At 41.7% G+C, this 20285-nt stretch overlaps 1 protein-coding gene across 6 annotated transcripts in view; it reads left to right on the top strand.

Moving 5' to 3' along the window:
* The window catches only part of Nrg1 (neuregulin 1), a 1050531-nt gene that overhangs the window by 858815 nt on the left and 171431 nt on the right, over window positions 1-20285 (top strand). The window lies entirely within an intron of this gene.

Below are 20285 nucleotides of genomic sequence, written 5' to 3'. Positions count from 1 at the left end.
AAAAAATGCCCAAGAACCTTTGTACCTAGACAGCTGCTGAGACACTGAGTTACTCTTAGGAGTGTTAGTTACTGATCTTGCTCTGATGAGATGTGACATTTTACTATCAGCAACCCAGAGGCCTTTTACTCTATCACTGGCTTTGCAGGGTAAAGGTTCAATTTTCATTGGGGGGATTTATTATTTATTTAGGTAGTTAGGTTGTTATTGCTACCACTGTTCATCATCATCATATCATTATTATTGGGGGAACTTAGGGATGAGAGATGCAGTAATTTTTTTTTTTTCTGTCCTTGGAGGATGATTGTTTAGTTCGGATCATTATTCATGGGATTTGGCAAATATACTAAAACTGAAGACTCAGCATATTATGGTTTTTGTCTGGGCCTCAAATGGAATTTTCCTAGGGAATGGAGGGAATAAGTCTTCAGATTGGAACTTCACAGGATAATGATACTTCATGGATTGTAGCACAGGGAGGAGCTTTGCCTTGAGGATAATGCAGCTCCTTTGAGGCTAGTAGAGACACATTCAGTTTGCTGACTCATGTTCGGCTAGATTCATTAATGAGGGAATTAAACGGTGACTAGAAAGGGATGTGAGGAGTCCATTGGGAGGGCATCCAAGGAACTGAGAGGACAACTACCACTTTCCAGACTGTCATGGACTGCAAGGAGTTCTGGGTCATAAACAGGAAGTGCTTCTGTACCCAGGCTGAGAGTGAGGGAGGGTGAAAAAGCCTTGTGGGTGAGTGCAAGTGCTAGTGTGTGTGTGTGTGTGTGTGTGTGTGTGTGTGTTTTGTGTTTGTGTGTTTGTGTGTGTGTGTGTGTGTGTGTGTGTGTGTGTGTGTGAAAGAGAGAGAGAGACAGAGACAGAGAGGGGTTGATAAACCACCTCCTCCTCCTGGGGGGAAGAGGAGCAGGAACCTTGGCCAAAGAGCCCCATGTGCTGGCACAGAAAAAACAAAGGGAAGCAGACTATGTTTCTGTGACTTTAGCCATCATTTAAATATTTAGGCATTGTTCCCTACTCTAGAAACTATCAAGTAAAAGATCTTTGATGTAGTAGAACATTATGTTCCCAAATCTGATTTTATTAGCTTAATGGTCTCTCCTTTTGTGTGGTATGTCCCTGGGGCACTGTCACCTGGAAGCTGAAGGTATTTGGAAATGACTGCTGTACATATCTAGGCAAATAACAAATTGGTGTTGTGTGGAAAGAGTTTGTCTCCCATGGAACAACGATTGGTAAAAGATACAGTAGTGAAGTGTAATTCACCTTAGCAACCACTTCGGTTTACTAATGTATGTGAATAATTTAGAGGAAATATGGAAAGTAAATTGTCAACATATCATAAAGGATACATACTAAAAAATCCAGAAGGCAGTATAGAGAAGTTCTCTGTGGAAATTGCGTACTGATTGTGAAGTGCAGCCTTTCAGCTACCCTTAATTTACTTATTCCTTCCAAGCATGTTATACAACTGGAGCTTTATGGAATTTATGCCCTATGGAACCCTGGGAGCACACAAAGAAGTAAAAAGGGTAGGCCAGGAAGCACCCTTGAGAAACTACTTCTGAGTAGCAATTATTTTTGTAACATGGGTGCTAGAAACAAGCCCTTCTGCATGGCAGCTGTGTGCTTTAATCCAGCATCTCTCGTCCTAAGACCCAAGAAAGTATCTGGGGTTTTGTTTTGTTTTCTTTCTTTCTTTCCTCTTCCTCCCCCCATCCTACTCTTCCTTCTCCCCTCCTTTTTTTGGGAGGGGAGGCGGTCAGGGCTTGAATTCCACTTGTAGCATGTAGCTGAGATTATGCCTGCTTCTACCTCCCAAGTGCCAGGAGTTGAGGTGTGTGCCCCAGTCCTGCTGGCTCTGAAATTCTTAACACACATCCTTTCCCCCATCAGTCATTTATTGTATTTAGATATAGGCTTCTTTTTCTTAATTTCTACATGTTACTTTCCTTTATTTTTATATAGGGTTTATTTGATTTTTCCAGAGAGGCTCCCCTTCATCAAGGAGATTTTCTTTCAACCCAACTGACATTTTAGTTTTCCTTACTGTGCTGGTCATAGCACCCAGGGCTTACACATTCCGGTCAACTGCTCCCCCACTGAGCTACACCCAGCCCTCTGTTGATCATCTTAACGGAGCAAACACAATATTCTGCTGATTTACAATACTGTATGTTTCATATGTAGTCACTGAGTTGTCATTAGGTGCTTCAGTGAAAGGACACCTTTCAGACTTCCACAACTAACCCCCCAGTGCATCTTCTCTCTTATTGATAAAGCAGGCATTTCATTTGACAAGCTGCAGACAGCTTTTGAAGGGAAGTGGATTAAGCATTAATGGTTATTAAATCTTTAGTGATGTATGGGAAATTCATTTCTTTTCTCTCTCTTTTTTTTTGGTAGGGCTTGGAAAGAACATAGGGCCTTGCACATACTAGACATTGCTCTACCACTAAACTCCATCTAGCCCCAAGGACTCATTTTAATTGCTTTTTTTTTCATATTAAAAAATCATTGAGTGTACCTACTCCAAAGCCTAAGATGTTCTCTGTCACCACAATCATAATTAAGTATGTATTAATAAGATATAGTCTACAAATCAAAGATCAAAGGAGAACTAAAGAAAAAAGTTGACTTTCCTCATATAATATGGACACACACACACACACACACACACACACACACACACACACATTTATGTAATGGGCAAGAATCAGGTGTTTCATCAGTGGCCCAGAGATATATTTAGGCGCTGCATCTCCAGCCCCATTTGTCACCAGGAAAGAATCAATTCTACTTTTTTTCCTTTCTTTCTCCATGGCCCAGATCCAGGAAGGTATTTTAATTGATTGGTGGGCAGACTTCTAACACAGACAGAACTGTCAAGGCAAGTGCCTTTGTTTCTAGTACAGTGGCTTTACCACATGATTGGGTAATAAAGCTAAAAGCTGCCGAATGGTTCAGAATTATTTTCAGAAATTTATATCCTCTTTATTGCCATTACCTTGAGAAAGAGTTCAGACAAAGGACTTAGTCAGCATGCAATTATGGTATTAAGTAAAGCACAGAGCTTGGTCTAGAACTGGGATGAGGCTGTTTGTCACTTTGCTTCCTAATCAGAAGACATTGAGGAGTCGGCTGCTGGTCCGACCACCACTCTTTGAAGGTCCCCGCCTTTCTTCTCTGGGAGCATCCTGGACTGGGTTCTCTCAGCTCCCAGCCCTGTAGTTTCACTGTGATGTGTTCAAGTGTGGGTTCGCTTTTCTTTACTCAAGATCACCAGACTTCCTGGACATTTCAATTTGCTTCATTCTGGAAAATTCTTGTCCAGTTATCTTCACAGATGTCCTGCATCTTAGTCTCTTCTCTCTGAAACTTGAACTGAAAGCATGTTGGCTCATCTTGCTCTCTTGGCTAGGTCGTTTTACCCCCCTACCCTTTCCTGCAAATTTGCCATTATTTCATATGGTTTCGATGTTTCTCCTGACTGTCTTCCACCTCACTCACATGGCTCTGCTCAGTCTATTGTTAAGAGTTGATCAAGTCCTTTATTTCATTTTATTTTTGTTTTTTGAGACAGGATTTCTCTGTGTAACAGCCCTGGCTGTCCTGGAACTCATGTTGAGGACCAGGCTAACCTCAAATTCACAGAGATCCACCTGCCTTTGCCTCCTGAGTGCTGGGACTAAAGGCGTGTGCCACCACCATCACCTGGCCAAGTTCTTTATTGTAATTATTAGCCCTTCCTTCACTTTTTAAAAAGAAAAAGAAAAGGATTTATCTTATTATATTTATGTGTATGGGTGTGTATGAACATGTACTTGCAGGTACCTACAGAGGTCAGAGGGGAGTGTTGGATACCCTGAAGCTGGAGATACCTGTAGCTGGCTGTAAGCCACATTAGCGCTGGGAACTGAACTCTGGGGCCTTCTGTAGAAATGGCGAGTGCACTTAACCCCTGAGGCATCTCCGTGACTGCACCCACCTCCTCCGCTTCTAGTTGTTTTGTTTGATTGTTTTCAAGTCATGTGTTTTACATTTTGTTTTCCTGAGACCTGTAGATACTTTCCAGTGTGGCATTTATTTCTTTAAGCAGATTAACTGTTTTGTGTTTCCGAGGAGTGAGTTTTGGCCTGTGTTGCCTTTCACTCTCCTTGCTTCCTTCTGGTGTTTTTCGGACTCCTCTGCTGGTCATTTCTCATTAGAAATGACCATAGGCCTTCTTTAAGGCATAGAGTATTTCTCCAAAGATTGGTGTTGTTATCGCCGGACACTTCGAAATTTGAGGGTCTGTGTCTACCAGCTATGCTGACTTGGGTTTGAAAGAACTTATATGTCATCCAGACAATGTCCCCTTGGATTCAATGGTCAGGACGATGTGTTTCATTCTCTGGAGCTGGAAGATGGGGAAGCTTAGCCTTGGTTATCTGTGGATACGGCTTTGTCTGAGTTTGTCACAGACACACACCCCTGGGTATCCCAGTTTATAGTACTTAAAGGCTCTTTTTATGTAGCCATGTGGTTCCCAGTCCTTCAATTTTATCTCATTCCCCACGAGCAGATGTCCTTAAAGAAGACTTGGCCGCAGCATGGCTCTCAGTTACTGGTGCCATGCATGCCAACATGCTCCCTGCCCTGGTGATCATGCACAAAACCTCTGAAACTGTAAGCAAATCCCCAGTTCAATGCTTTCCTTTATAAGAGTTGCCTGGGTCATGGTGTCTCTTCATAGTGACTAGGACAAGGCCCAAGGTTTAATCTCCAATATCTCTCTTGCCTTTCTCAATCTTTAGTCTTAAAAGAGAAAAATGTGCTGTAAGATCATATGGTTTGACTAAGTTTTCCTAGCCGTTCCTCGCATGCGCTGTCCAGGAGCCAGGCAAGATGCTTAGTTATCCTAGGGCCTTACATCCTACGTAACCTGTGTGCTTTGTGGTCACGTGACCTATGACCATGCGTGGTATAGCTAAGTAAGCCCATATGCACGTGTGCGAGAGGTTGGTGGGACCTATAAAAGTGAGTTCCACCTATTCCTTCTCTCTTTTCCTGCACAGTCATACTATAGGCCTATGTACACCCCTTCTATTCCCTTCCCTTAATAAACTTGTATAGTGTGGGTTTTGTTGTGCCTCGTGGCTTCTCTCACACGGTAAACAGTGCTGCTTAATGAATACCAAGACCAGGCTTTAACCTATGTGTCTATGGTCTGGTGCCACAGTTTCTCTACAAATATGCCTGACGCTCTACTCTTCGTCCCACCTGTGGCTTACAAACTTTGATATCCCTTGGTTCAAAACTTGTGTCACATGCTGTGGCATTGGTGTCAAAGGCTGTAGGTGGCTGCTTTACACAGCGGTGACTGTGTCAGGGTCGTCAGCATTACAAACATCCTTGCCGTCTCTTGAGGCATGTGCACTCCGCAGACTGGTGAAGGACTTGACATTCCACCTGAGTCAGGCCGTGGATGCTCTTGCTGCTGCTGGAGTTCTGGCTGGAGCCGTAGCTGTACTGACCGAAGGGGGAGGAAGAACAGCTGTGGGGCCCGGAGAGATCCTGGACTCAAGTAATCATATTTGGCAGGTCAAAGGTGAGCTTCAGCCTGCTGGGATTTGGACTCTATCCTGGCTAAAGTAGTGTTAAAATTAACTCCAGGTGTTTCCGAGAGTCTTAATGCTGGAGTATTATTAAAGAAAAAAAAATAATAATGTGTTTGAGGATATGAGTAGGAGGGAATCAGCATTGCCCGCTTGGGAATCACTTACTTCTAAAAGAGGCCATTCCCTCTTGATAGTTGCTCCTGCATGTTTAAAAATCACCCTCCAAGTGTTTCTTTCGATAGTCCCATTTCTTACAAAGGAGCTGTTATCACCCTTGTCTTCAAAAGAATGCTAAGTCACTGAGACCCTTTGAGCGTCTCCAGCTTCATTTACACTGTGAAATCTGGACTTTGCATTGTTGTAACCACATGTTCCTAAGTTAATTTGTAGACAAAAAAGCTCGGCGTTATGACCCTTAGTTTGAAACATCTCAGCTATTTCTGAGGGTCAGGTGGTGGGAATATACCCAAGCCTACATGTTAGGCATGAGAACCTGTTTCAGAGGAGTCACTTCTTTTTGTTTTTGTTTTTCAAAACAGGGTTTCTCTGTGTGTAGCTTTGCGCCTTTCCTGGAACTTACTCTGTAGTCCAGGTTGGCCTCGAACTCACAGAGATCTGTCTGCCTCTGCCTCCCGAGTGCTGGGATTAAAGGCATGAGCCACCGCTGCCTGGTACAGAGGAGCCACTTCTGCTGGTGGTGAAAAGACAGGGGTAAAGTGGTTATGTTACTGAAGCTCCTTGTGGGGTGAAATTTCTCCATAGGTATGGAATGTTTTCCTCACTAGCTAAGATCCTTTTGTCTCTAAGATAACTTACGTCTTTCTTTGACTTGGAGTCTTTCTGGCTGGCAGCCTACAATTGTCTCATGGCAGTGCCATCCTTATCTTTCTCTCTTCCAATTTCTACCACTTCTCCCATAGAAATCCTAAGCCAAGTTGTTGTCTTCTGTTGGGGAAGCTTTGTGATCTTGCTCATTGTTTTCCCAAGAACAAGTCTCTCACCGGGAAAGAGCCTGGCACAGGAGTCAAGGCGAGATCGGACTGTAAGCATTGTCTTGGAGGCAGTAAGTGTTTGCGATTGTGTGTCGTGTATAATCAGAGCTCAGCCAATATTAAACAGGACAGTGGGTTTTCAAGGCGAATGCTCTGAATGAATGAAGTTCTGTTAAGACACATCCTTTACTTTCTGCTCTGCTTTCTGTGTCTGAAGTAGTCTAGGGTGTCACTCTGATAACTCAGAAATGTTCCCAGGCCAAGCCCCGAGCTCACCGCCCACCACTCCTCTGCTGAGCTCTGGCTAGCTTTCATCATCTGGTTTCCCTCTGTTTCCCTCGGCTTTATCTCCACTGCCAGTTCATTCTCTATGCTGCAAAGTTAGTTGGCTACCCTAGAAAGTTTGAGTTGGACCACAGCAGTCCCTCGCTTAAAAGGCACTTGTAACTCCCCTTCCCTCACTTAACCTTTTATCTTATATTTCTTTCTTTTCTTTCATTCCACAATAAAAATTCATTAATTTGAATCTAACACTGGCTAGATAAGTATGATGGACATGTGATGCTGCTGATAAATAATTTAATAAATACAAAGACTAACTCATTGGGGGTAAACTCAATTTGTAACAAATACTTAGTAAGACAACGAAAAATGTCTTTCTTAAATGCAGCTGTATTCTGGTATTTCTTTGATATCTTAAGTGTCCAGAGAGAAAATATGGTACCCTGGATTATAGGCACTGAAAAGATCGAACATTGCAAAATTCTAGATACGATTTTCCTTCTCCCTTCCTTCCCCTCTACAGCATGCTGGATCTCCATTGGATGGTCCAAGGTGTGTGTGTGTGGGGAGGTGGGGGTAAATACATTGTAATGTCAAGCCCTTTAAATATTTTAAACATCATGGAAGCTGAGAGGAAAAGGATTTTCAAAACAGAAAGTGTGTTTTGAAAAAACAAAGGGAAGGGGGTCTTAATTCTCCCGTTGTCACTAATGGCGAGTTTCTCTGAGGTGTGATCAGTGTACAGCATCCTTCCAGCCATTTGCTCAGGAGAATCCATCCCAAGCACTTACTTGGTTTGGTGAGTTGACCAGTTTCTATATCTAGAACCACAGAGGTGAGGCTCACACCCTGCACCCTGAGGAATCCACTCCATATTTGTCACTGCTCTAAGAACCCCTGACTCCTTTCTTTCCTATATTTTTTTTAATGCAACCATTTAATGATTTCCCTCTTCTTAAAATATTTTGCACACTTGGAACTGTTATATCTTCAAATTAGGTGGCCAGAAATGTTTGTGCTTTCTCAAGTTTAGCTTAGAAATATGGTACATCTGTGGCTGGCTGTGTGCACCTGTCCCATCTCCTGGGACTAAGTTAATTTTACCTAAGCGTCTCAGCCTGGCACTGCAAAGCCTTCATAAATAACAAAGCCTGCCCAGTTTGCCGTGGACATTCCTCCTCTACCCCCAGCTATTCTTTCCTCCACTCTTCTCTTGTGCTTTAGCTGCACGGTTGGTTTTCACTGTCCTGACAGCAGCGTGAGCTCACAGCTTTGTGCTTTGATCATGCAGTTCTGATCTGTACCTGCCCATATCTGACTTTTCTTGAAAAACTAACTCTTTGCTAAAAGGAGCCTTTTTATATCCCTTTGTTCTGTTTCTGCCTCCTTCTAGGTTTTCTTAGTACCTCTTCTCTTTAGCCCTACAATGATTCTTACTATTTTATATTAATTTAATAAAAAAGTCTTCTCTGCTAAGAAGTAATTGCCATGCAGAATGATTTCATCACTGGGTGGGGCTCCATGGACGAACACATGCCTATCTTTAACATGGACAAGATTTTGGATTTTTTTTCCCTCTAGCATTATGGGGAGTGAATCCTTATAAAAGTGGAAAAAGTGAAATTATTTAAGCAAAAATTACTTTGTGGGACTTAAGACCTCTTCCCAAGAAGAAATTAATCTCAAGTTATTTGTACAGTCCACTCTGTTAGCATCTCTAACCCATGGTTCATATTCCATTACTATACTCAAGGGAAGACCCACATGAAGGTCGGCTGGAGCTGGGGGTGCTGGCAGACACCTGGAATGCCAGTATTAAGAGGATGGAGTAGGACGGTAGTAAATCCCAGGCCAGTCTGTGCTACACAGCAAGACCCTATCTCAAAATGTGCCCCCCACCACAAAAACAAAACCCACAACTTCTCCAGAGGTCACCAGACTGGGTTAATACAGTCTCAGCAAATATATAGAAGCAAATTGTACACAATGTTGTTAGCAGAGGGCATGAAAATAGAAGGATAATAATCACATGGCTAGTTCAGCTAAGAGCCACGCAATACAAAGGGGCAAGGAGGTTTTCATGGTACCCTACCTGTGGAAGCCTTATGTAAAGAGAGGGATTGACAAGACCAATGAGAGAATTCTGAGTGGCATGTGCATATGTTCATTACAGAGCTGCGGCAGTTAAAGGGTTAATTTGGGGGTGCTGGTCACGAGCATCGGTAGAACCGTCCTCATTATTTATTTTACTTTGAGAACTTTTTGTTTGTTTGTTTGTTTTTCTTTTTCAAAAAGAAGAGATTGGGCAGCAGGCACCTCATTGTTGTCTGTCAGGAAAGTGTTACAAACATGATCATTACTTGCTTGTCTTTTTCTGCACACAGACATTGTAGTTTATAAATTTATTTCCTGTGACATTCTTTCATAATTCATCAGGAAGGCAGGCTTATATAGGCCCCCAGTTTCTTGCAGAGGGTTTGTATTAGTTAAACAAATAATTATTAAGGACACACTCTGCTTTTTTATACTGTACTATGTGCCAGAGGAAAGCAATGAATAGAACACATATGATCCTTACCCATAAGGAACTTGTACTGTGTCAATTTGTACATAAACAACTGGCTTATGTACAAAACTTCAATAAGTGTAGGCCTTGCCTTCTACTTTTAAAATTTGCATTCTACTTATACTTCATTCAGTGAGTCAGAGAGTCTTAAATGGGATTTCTGCTGTGGATATTTCCAGCAACAGATTTCTTCTTTCTTTTTATTATTTTTTTTGAGTCTCACTTAGCCAAGGCTGCTCTCTGACTTGAATTCCCCATCTTCTGGCTCTACCTCTTGAGTGTGGGGGTTACAGATAGGCTCCGTCATGCTGCATCTGTTTACTGAGGATCTAACCCAGGACTTCACGGGTGCTAGGCAAGCACTCTACCAACTAAACTACACCCCAATCCTTAACGGACACTTCTAGATACATAATAACTCCTCTATTTTTAACAATTTTAAGATAAATGTTAAACTCAAACACTTATATGCGGTATCGTTGCTAATTAAATGTCCCAGTTAGGAGTTAACTGAACATTGATCCTTGTTTTGAAAGGAGATCTTTCTTTAAGATAAAGTATCACTGAATTATTGATGATTGTGGACTGTTTAGGTAGTCAATGATAAGGTCATCATGCTAATGTGAATAATGACTATGGTTAGTGGTGTGCAGCCGAGTGGTACAGGTATGTGAGTTCATCATGCTCAGAAAGTTACTCTGATCCAAACCTCTATGGAGTATTTGTCTTAGTCCTTACTGTCCATTGAAGAAGAGAGCAGTTTACTTGTGACGATCTAGGTAGAAATCCCATACGCGGTACCTGTGAGCTGTGCTTAGTAGGGCCTGAAATGACTGTGGTGGGGAAGGTGGGTTCAGGGGGTTGAAGTGAGGAGTGAACATGGTATCGTTTTTATCCTATTTCATGGACAATAAAGTAAGTCAGTGAGGACAGTGTTTCTAATTAAAGGCACAACAATGACATCTCCACCTGAAACTAGTAACAGTGGATGCTGGGCTGTGTTTTGAATCCCTATTTAGAATTCTTCGCTCACTGGAGATGTTTTAGGATTATAGCTCCTTGGGCAGTTTGAGATGCTTATAAATTCATTTTGCTTGGCTATAAATAATGTAAGTGGAAGGTTTTCTGCACCACCCCTTCACCTCAGATGGGGCTCTGTATCCAGGGCCATCACTATTTGACAGCCAGGAGAGCGGGTGCTCACTTTCAGGTCTTAGCCTCGGGACTTTGACCTGTTCCTTCTTCTGCTCGAGGCTCATCTTCATGACTGCTCTTGTCCTCAGCACAGCCTTCATGGACACCTTTGACTTCACACAATCAGACAGGGACCAGCATCTAAATTTGCTCTCACCCATCCTTTTCTTAGGCTATCCTGTACAAACGTCCACTCCTCTTGCCCATGATTTTTACCTTGTTCTATTTGATAGCTCAATCCACCTTTTTTCTCAGTGTTGCTGCTGGGGGTGAATTGGATAATTGTCAGTTCAAGTGACAATTGAGTCAATTGCCAGGGAGACGATAAAAGTAAACATTTACATCACAGTGTATGTTCTCATATTGTAGATCTACACCTAAAATGTCAGGGCCAGAGCTGGAATCCAGTTTCTAAACTGTGATTCCAGAATCCATGCAGGTGTTTTACGTGGCCCACTGCTAAGCCTTTTTGATGATCTTTTTAATCTTCCATTATTCTTATTTTCTCAATTTGACTGCATTTAAAATTTTGTGTGTCTGACTTCTTTCCTGAAGTATTTCATCCCGGGGGTCCACTTTCATTATTCTCACTTCTCCTTTTCAAGGAAATCATTGCAAATAATTTTAAAATCATATTTTAGAATCACAATGTAAGTGGCATACTCTTTGACTTTTTCTAGAGTTAATTTCCTCAATGTTTCAATTTGGATTGCAGAGTTACTTAGTAGTTCTCATCATAAAATCCCAGCATAGTTTTATAAACAGTATAAATGATCTCAGAGTCATCACAGGTACAATTTATTCATAGTGTCACCCATACAACATAAGCAAGGAATACAGTCAAGTCTCAACATAGTATAGTATCATATTACATAATATAAAAGTCCAATATATAATATCATTGTATGAATTTCCTTCATTGCATCCAAATTTTCTTCTTTCTAGAATAATTATACAGTGTTATATTTCTGATGTCAGCATAGTTTCCTGTTCAACTGGAGTATATTATTCCAATTTGACATTTTAATCCCATTTATCTTTACTATTACTTAAAATCATTGACAACCATTAGGTTCATGATGCCACAACTTATGAAATTTAAACAGAAGAGAGATTTTAAAAAAGATTTATTTATTTTTACTTTATATGTATAGGTGTTTTGCCTACATGCATGTCTGTATCACATGAATGCCTAGTGCTTAGAGGCCAGAAGAGGGCATCAGATCCCCTGGAACTGAAGTTACAGGGGGTCATAAGCTGCAATGTCATTGCTGGGAATTGAACCTGGGTCCTCGGCAACAGCAGCAAGAGCTCTTAATCCCTAAGCCATCTTTCTACCCTCCCCCCCCCCAAAAAAAGAGGAGATTTTATAAATGACTGTCTAGCAACAAAACAAAAACATTTTCTTGTATTGGATAGATGTAGTTGTTCTGATTCTAATGGGGAAGGTAGTCCATGATGATATGTTTAATTTTATATCCTATGAGCCTCAGTTGGTTCTGGTGATTGCACTGAAAGCTATAGCGTTTGGGAGGTAGAGACAGGCAGGTCCCCAGGGCTCACTGGTCAATCAGCTTACCTACTTGGCCATTTCTAGACCAGTGAGAGGCTCTATTTCAAAGTAGGGGCAGGGGGAGTTGTACAGTGCCTGAAGAATAACATCTACATTTTTTGTTTTGTTTTTTAATGTGCTTTTGAAAAGGATTTTTTGATAAATATGCCCAAATACCTATCTTAAGATACCCCAATTTCAGCAATTCATTTATGTTATCTCTGTTTTATACTACACGTTTACCAGCTACTTCAAGACTTATTGAGCCCCAAACACTGTTCAGAATGCCAAAACATGAGAAAGCCAGTTCATGCTTTCTTTCATCTTAAAGAGGTGGCTGTTCTCTGTTGTTAGGGGAAAGATGATGTGTCAGGAACAGATGTGAACCCTGAACACACCCAAGGCCAGACAAAAGCTAATAACAAATTATAAATCCCCTTCCTTGCTTCCTAGGAATATGCCTTCTTTCTGTTCATGATCTGATTCTTCCCCAAATGTTGCAGTCAGCTTGTGACAGGGTCCATTCCTGCTGATCATTCTCCCTGGCATAGACATCCATGATGAGTACTACCACCTCATGACGTACAGTACTTCTGGGTGCTTCCTCTTTTTCTGAGATATGTGCTGCATTGCCTCTGTGGTCGACTAACTCCTTTCCCCGCTTTCCCACTAATGTGGTCACTTTGTAATTGAGTGGTTACATCGGCTCTGCTGATGATTGCCTAATACTATCACAGTTCCCTTCCTGGAATATCTGAGGATAGAAGTGGGATGGGGGTTTGGGGTTGAGCAATGGTAATAAAATGAATTGATATGTAGGTGGCATGGAGATAGCATGAACACATGAGGAAATAATGCCTTACATTTCTTAGCTGATTAGATGTTTGTGCCATTTTTGAGTAAAGCAACTCTTAACAAAGATTGGGGTCTCAAAGAGCAGGTCAGTCCTGGAGCTCCTAAGGTCCCTGTAGGTGTTCATATTCTTGGTTCCCTGGGAGCAAATATAAAGCAAAAGGGTGAGGGGGTCCATCTTTCTTTTTCTGAGGATTGCATGGCTGTACAGTAAGGTAATAAGGAAGGTATAGCTGCCCACTGTCAGCTTTTTCTATAAGACCTTCCTGGATTACAAAGGCTTTCTCTTTAGACACAATATGTTGTCCCTTACAGCTTCCCACCCTCAGTGTATTGACAACATGTCTCATATATAAGGCCTGTGGATGAGGGAAATGCATGCTCACAGAACCTCAAGACATTTTACTTCTTCCTCTGTTTCTGCCACCATCATGGTTAATACTCTCTTGAGTCTTTTTTGGATGCTGACAGCAAAGTGTTGTTCAGAGTGTTGGCCCTGTAGCTGTTTAAGAACAGTCCTCAGGGCCTGCCTGTAAGCTGGGCTAGGCTAGGTTCTGAAGTGTTTATATTTCTACAGCTTTTGAATTATTTTAGGAGGATTTTCCTCCTTGTAAATAGATTGGCTCATACTTCTCTAGACTTGCTGAGCCTTTCTGGTTCTGTTTCACAGTGTTCCCTTGTGTTATGTAAGATATTTGAGGTATACCAACGTTATGTAAGAAATAGCTTTCTGGAGAAATAGAGTTTAAATATAAATTAGTGAGGGATTTCATTAGATACAACCCAGAATTGAATGTAATGCTAATTTCTGAAGTCTTCATTTGGGAATTTTGTTTACATTGTCCAACCTATTAGAATTTTGATAGTAAGTGATATTTTTCAAAACCAACAAAATTTATTGCTGTGTACAGTCACTAGGAAAAAATTGGTTTGTCAACTAAAATGTCAGATTGAAGCACATTCCTCCCAATATGTAGGCTTGGTCTCTTGAAGTCCAAACCTTTGCAAAGCCCTGGACATGTTTGCAGAAGTCCTTTCTCGATTTAAAAAAAAAACTATACTGTTGTCACTAGGATGCTAATATTTAGGCAGCAGTCATGCTTAAAATATAAAATTATGCCAGTGATTTTGCCTCTCTGCCCTGATCACAGTGTGCCTGAAGAAGGGTCGGTTCTCATGGCTGCCGCTGAAGCCTAGCAGCTTGAACGATGATCCCATCTTTTCAGAAAGTTAAGGTGAAAGGGATGAAATGCTTGCTGGAGTCTGTGTCTGGGGCTGAACTTCTTTTCCTGAGCATCCAGGGGCTTTTCCCCTCTGTTCCTTGGCGTCTATAGAAAGAGGCCCTTATAGAGATCAACACAGAGCATCCCAATGTCTTATGCTAAGAACAGAGTATATAGTCTTAATATGACATGAGGAGGAAAGGTAAGGATAGATGCAATAAATGCTAAGGACAGATGCGATAAATCCAGTATATTTTACATACATCCTGTGCATATAAAATTTGGGGGTTTCTCTTTTTGGACCATGAGTAGAATATTGGGAAGGTGGAGAGATAAATACTGGTTTAACTGCATCCAGGTTGATTTGTTTTTTGTTTGTTTGTTTTAAAGCTGAAGCCTTACAACATTAGCGGGATAAGTAAGCACCTCATAGTTGCTGATGTTAAAAAAAAATCAACACACTTGGTGTGGAGAACTCTACTAGTTTTCTGTTGCTTTGGTAACAGACTTTTGTAACCTAAGGGCTAATGCAAAGTTGCCACCTTTCAGTTCTAAACATTAGAATTTCAAGATGAGACTCACTGGGCTACATGAGGCAGCCTGAATTCCCTGGCCCCTGGCCTCCTCTCCATTGACATTGCTACATTTTTTTGTTATTCTAAGGAGGAGAGAATCTCTTCCTTTCAGGCTCACATGATTAGATTGGAGCACTTGTGGAGGGCAGCATAATCTGCCCTTCTTAAGGTCTTTAACCTGAATCACGTCTCTCAGGTCTCCTTCGCAGGGTTTCTAGGCCTTTTGGCCAAGATCTAGTGTCAAGTTTCTGCATGTAAGGTGACATTTGTGGGCTTTGGGGATTACGATTTAAGCATCTTTGCGGGTCATTATTCTGCCTGCCACAGAAATGAAGTGATCTTTCTTTGGTCTCAGCTCCAAGAAGGCTGTTACTTAAAAACCTTATATTAGTTTAGAAAGCTTCATAAATTGCTAAAATTTACCAAAGAAATTGTTACTGTAGGCTTTCAAAGTGACTTTACATCAATGTAGCAGGATCTAACTACTTAATAATTAGTTGATTGTATATAGATTTAATGATCGACTTTCAGGATCAATTTGAAGAGAAAAGAAAGCTTCACGATGAAGCTGGATAAACATAGCCACCCAACTATAACTCTCATGCTTTCAGATTGTGCTGATGAAAGATTTATTTCATAAATCAGATTACAGTATAATCAGTTGGTGGGTTCTTTATCTTTTTTTCCATAACTAGGATGGAAGTTTCATGATACTGGGGACCATGTTAGTCTTGTTTATATCTGGATGTCAAGGACAGAAAGTGGTGGTAAGTCCAGAAGAGCTCACAATAACATGTGCACGGTGATTGGAAATCATGAAATGTTTAAGAAAATGAAGTTACTGATTTGAATGAGCTAGGATCTGGATGCTAGGCACAGGCCAGAAGGAGGCCTTATAGGTCAACAGAGAACATTCCAATGTCTTATGCTAAGAACAGAGTATATAGAGTTAATATGTCATGAATAGGAAAGGTAAGGATAGATGCAATAAATCCAGTATATATATTTGGTTTTTCGAGACAGGGTTTCTCTGTGTAGCTTTGCACCTTTCCTGGAACTCACTTGGTAGCCCAGGCTGGCCTTGAACTCACAGAGATCCGCCTGGCTCTGCCTCTCGAGTGCTGGGATTAAAGGCATGCACCACCACCACCACCACCACCACCACCACCACCACCACCACCACCACCACCACTGCTCAGCCCCAGTATATTTTATATATACCCTGTGCATTAGAAGGAAATTAGCAGCTTGTTAGCTATAGAGTTTTTGAGACACAGTGCAACATGGCTTATTTATTCTAGCACTAAGCAAACATTACTGTTTTAGTTACAAAGGATAAAACGATATTGTAGATGACAAAAGAGTAAGCTTTTTGTCCCCTTGGAACAAAAACCTATAATGATAGCAAGCACTGAATTAAATGGAATAATAATGGTTTTATGGGAACACAGGGCAGAGATGCTTACTGTAAAATTGAACTTAGTCACCATGAATTCTGGGGAAAATCATTTTAGATTTATAGACAGGTTACAAAGATAAGACAGTTTCTTTAATGCTCTATAATCCTATTATATTGCTCAAAGGAAGTTACAGGCCTATTGGCCAAACGGTAGACCTTATTTACATCTCACCACCTTTTAGCACTGAAATGAGATGATGTAGAAAACTCCTCTCTGAACAGCAGACCAAGTCATAGCAGTCCACGAAATGCTACCTGGAGACTCCCAGGGTCGGCCACTCATGGTGAAAGTTGCCCTGTCTGAATGCAGCTGTAAGCATCTAAACCTGAAGTCTCTATCTAAAATTCTAGTAGAGGAAGCTCACAGGCCGTCCGTTCTCCCCATTCTCTACAAATGTGCTAGTTCCCTTTCTGCATGGTACCCGGGATGGGACTCAGGGCTTCATGTTGACAGGATGAGCTTTGTATCACACTAGCCCTATGGCTTCCGGAAGAAGCCAAACTTCTGCTCCAGAGCTGACTGCGTGCTGGAAACATCCCATTCAAAGCAGGACGTGGTACCTTGGTTCTCCTTGGCCACTGTGAAGTAAAATCCCACTTTGCAGATTGACAGGATAAGGCTCCATCGAGAAAACCTGTCCAGTCATAGAGTGTTCAGCGGGGAAATGAAGAACTGAAACCTGGTATGCCTGGCTGGCTCCCAAAGCCTGAGTTTTTGATTTTTCCACACCCCCCCCCATATGCTGTTCCCTGAGTCACTTTCCCGTATAGCCTCCCAGAATAAGCATTTTCCAAGTTATACTTATTATGCAAAGCTTCATTTCCTTTTTTTTTTTTTTTTTTTTTTTAATCCTAAAGCTATTTGCCTTGTACGTCAAAAGTTTTCTATGAATTACAGTGTCCTGTGACTCTATGAAAAAATGCCTTGGCTCTTTGCGAGTCTTCATGACTTAAAGGACCCTGGTGGCTTTCCACTCTTGTCCTTGAGGACTCTACCACCTTTGGCCCTTCCTTTTAAATGTCGTAGTGCTCTTTTAAGTAATTGCCACCTCTCCAACAAATCCCCATCCCCAAGAATCTGAAGATATGAAACTTTCTCCTTCTGGCCTTTCCCATGGGGCAGAAGTCAAGTGATAAGGGTGCCTTTGTTCAGTTGTCCAAAGACTGTTGGTAATGGGGCGAGCCAAACAGCCTTTAAACATCCTCAGAAAGCCTCAGTTTAGAAGATGAAAATAAATTCCCTCTTTCAAGTGTAAAAAGAATATTTTAGTGACATCAATTAACTAAATGTCATTCAATTTGAACAAAGAAAAAAATGGCTAAAAAGGCAAAAATTAGCACCTCAAAGTCATGGTAATGTGACGAAGTGAATCTAGAGATAAGTCTTAGCATGATGAAGCCATGCTTACCTGGCTCTTCAAGTGACAGGTGTGTCAGAACTTGGAAAGAAAAGAGGAGGGGGAGGGGGAGACGGAAAATAAGAAAGCAATTACAAGAACAGGGAAAAACAAGTATGTCAATTCTTTACCATCTATGTCAGTTTTCCATTTGATTGGCATTTATTTTCCGTGACGTCACAGGTCTGTATGAAAACTGACTTCTGACCTCAGAAAAGTTAGAATTTATAAGCTCACATCACCAGAAATTCGCTAGGCACCCTCAGGTAAACAACTTTTTGGCACATGCACGCCGAGGGGCTGGTCTGTCAAGGAGCCTGCGGGATGTCTGTGTTGAGCTGAGTGAGAGGGTCTCTAATTGGGGGCAGCTGTGGCCACAGCACTAATTAGCCAGGCCTGTTGAACACTCAAGTGCCAAGCTGTTGGCAACCGGGCCACGACTTAATCCAGCACTCCGTTGTCATGGCGTGTTGCCTTTACACCTTGACAGAATGACATTAATCTGTTACAACCCCTTTGTTACTGTGTCCTCATGGAGGGGTTATCGCATTTCAGTGAACACAAGCACAAGACAGAGCTCCTTGACCCCTGTGGCATGTGGTCTGTGTGACAGATGGACAGCCACGGAGCCTAAAGTGTTTATCTTTTTTATCATAGCAAGTTCAAGTATTCTGCTTTCTTTTATTTTCCCATAAATCATCCAGGTTGCTCAGAAAATGCAGCAATTTTACATATCATGCTTTTCTCCCAGACTGTCTTTTGCATGAGTACAGAACTGATCTACCACTTGCTATAGCCCAGATTTTCTTTTTTTGGAAAACATACTCACTATTAAGAGATAATTTAGTTCAATCTTGAGGACATTCTCATCATAAGATATGAAGAAATATTGCAAAGGACCATTTCTGGCTTGGTCATTGAAAAGAAGGGCTCTCCCCTCAGGTTTGTGTGTTCAGGGGCTCTCTGCATAATGCCAGCTGTGTGATGCCAGGCAAGTAACTCTTTTTTTCTGTTTCCATTTCTTCATCTGCATATTTGGTGTAAGCATAATAACACTTGAGCCCTGGGATTGTTATATAACAAGAGATAATGAGTACAAAGCTCTTAGACCAGAGCCTGGCACATAGCAGATGTTTAATTAGCGGTTACCATGCTGAGGGGATATAGTGTTGAAGAGACTAAGTGGAACTTATTGTAACACCGTTCTGTTGCTTTGAAGAACACTATAATAGTATCTTTATGCATTTACTTCAAGTGAACTACTGAGAGTAGATGAGTGTTTTAAGCAGCTCCGGTTGGGAGGTGAGTAGGATGGTACACACCTCTAATCCCAGGTTGGTGACACAGTGCACCATGGCTTTGAACTGTAGAGAAAAGAAGGATGACTAATTGCAACAAACATAACATCAATTTTGAGTCTGAAAACTTGCCCTTACCTATAAATTTGAATGCACTTTTTTCCCTTGGAGAAATTTACAGTGTTGCAAGCCTCTTCTAGGTGTATACGGAAAAGTGATTTGGCTTTTATAGTTCATTAGAGTAATTTAAAGATGATTGTAGTTGCTACAAAATGAAATTGAAATGACCTTTCCTAATTCTCAGTCTACCATTCTTTTCCCCTCCTTTTCCATGGACTTCAAGCCTGGCAAAGGTGCCACAATGTAGAGGAATGTGCATGGTTCTTCAGAAGCCCCACACGGGCGAGAACAAGCAGCCATTTGCTCACCCACAGGTGGACATAGTAAACATCCACCTCTGTGCTGTCTGAACCAGGACTGCTCAGAGGAAAGGAACACAAATGATGCATTTGGGGACATGTGACAGTGACGTTCATTTCAGGAGGGAGACAGGAAGTAGATGAAAGCCATGTAGAATGGGGTTGGCTGATGAGGAGGAGCATCTGAGACCTGAAGGCAGAGGGATGAAGGTAGCATGTGGGTGCTCTTGCAGCATGGGGGGTAGTTTGTGCACAGTGAGCAGAGTCTGCGGGATGCTGAGATACATTTGTGGAAAGTTCAAGACAAGGGTCTTTGCTGAGGCAGGGCAGCTCACTCTAATGTGATGACCACATACGGGAAGTTCAGAAGAAAGAACACAAGGAACTCAAAGTAAAAGAGAACAGACTTCATCATCTTCCATTTGGCTTCACATTTTATGAGTGGTGTGTAACAGTACAGTATACGAGCCTGAGTCCCATAGAGTACCCAAAACATAAAACATTGCCAAAGAGCTCCTTCATCCCAATTGATATACTCTTTTGAGAAGTTAGATGTGGTCTCTTGGTCTCCTCCTTCCCAGTGTCTTCCTGATTCTTTCTCCCACTCCTGTCCTCTCTTCTTTCTGTTCTTATTCTTTGTATGTGCATATATTTCATGTGCATGTGTGCACACATGTGCACGCATGCCTGTGGAGGGCAGGGATGGGTATCTAATGTCTTCCTCAATGTCTCTCCACTCGGGTTTTTGAGACATGGTCTCGGTGAACCTGAAACTCACCAATTTGGCTAGTCTAGAGCTGGCCACGTCGTCAATTGTGTTCTCCTCTCCAGTATGGGATTACAGGTATGCTCCACTGCGCCTGC

Source organism: Peromyscus leucopus, chromosome 17 (genome assembly GCF_004664715.2).
Source record: "Peromyscus leucopus breed LL Stock chromosome 17, UCI_PerLeu_2.1, whole genome shotgun sequence".
Lineage (NCBI taxonomy): Eukaryota > Metazoa > Chordata > Mammalia > Rodentia > Cricetidae > Peromyscus > Peromyscus leucopus.
Note: the sequence above shows the minus strand (reverse complement) of the source record. Positions and strands in the feature narration are given on the sequence as shown.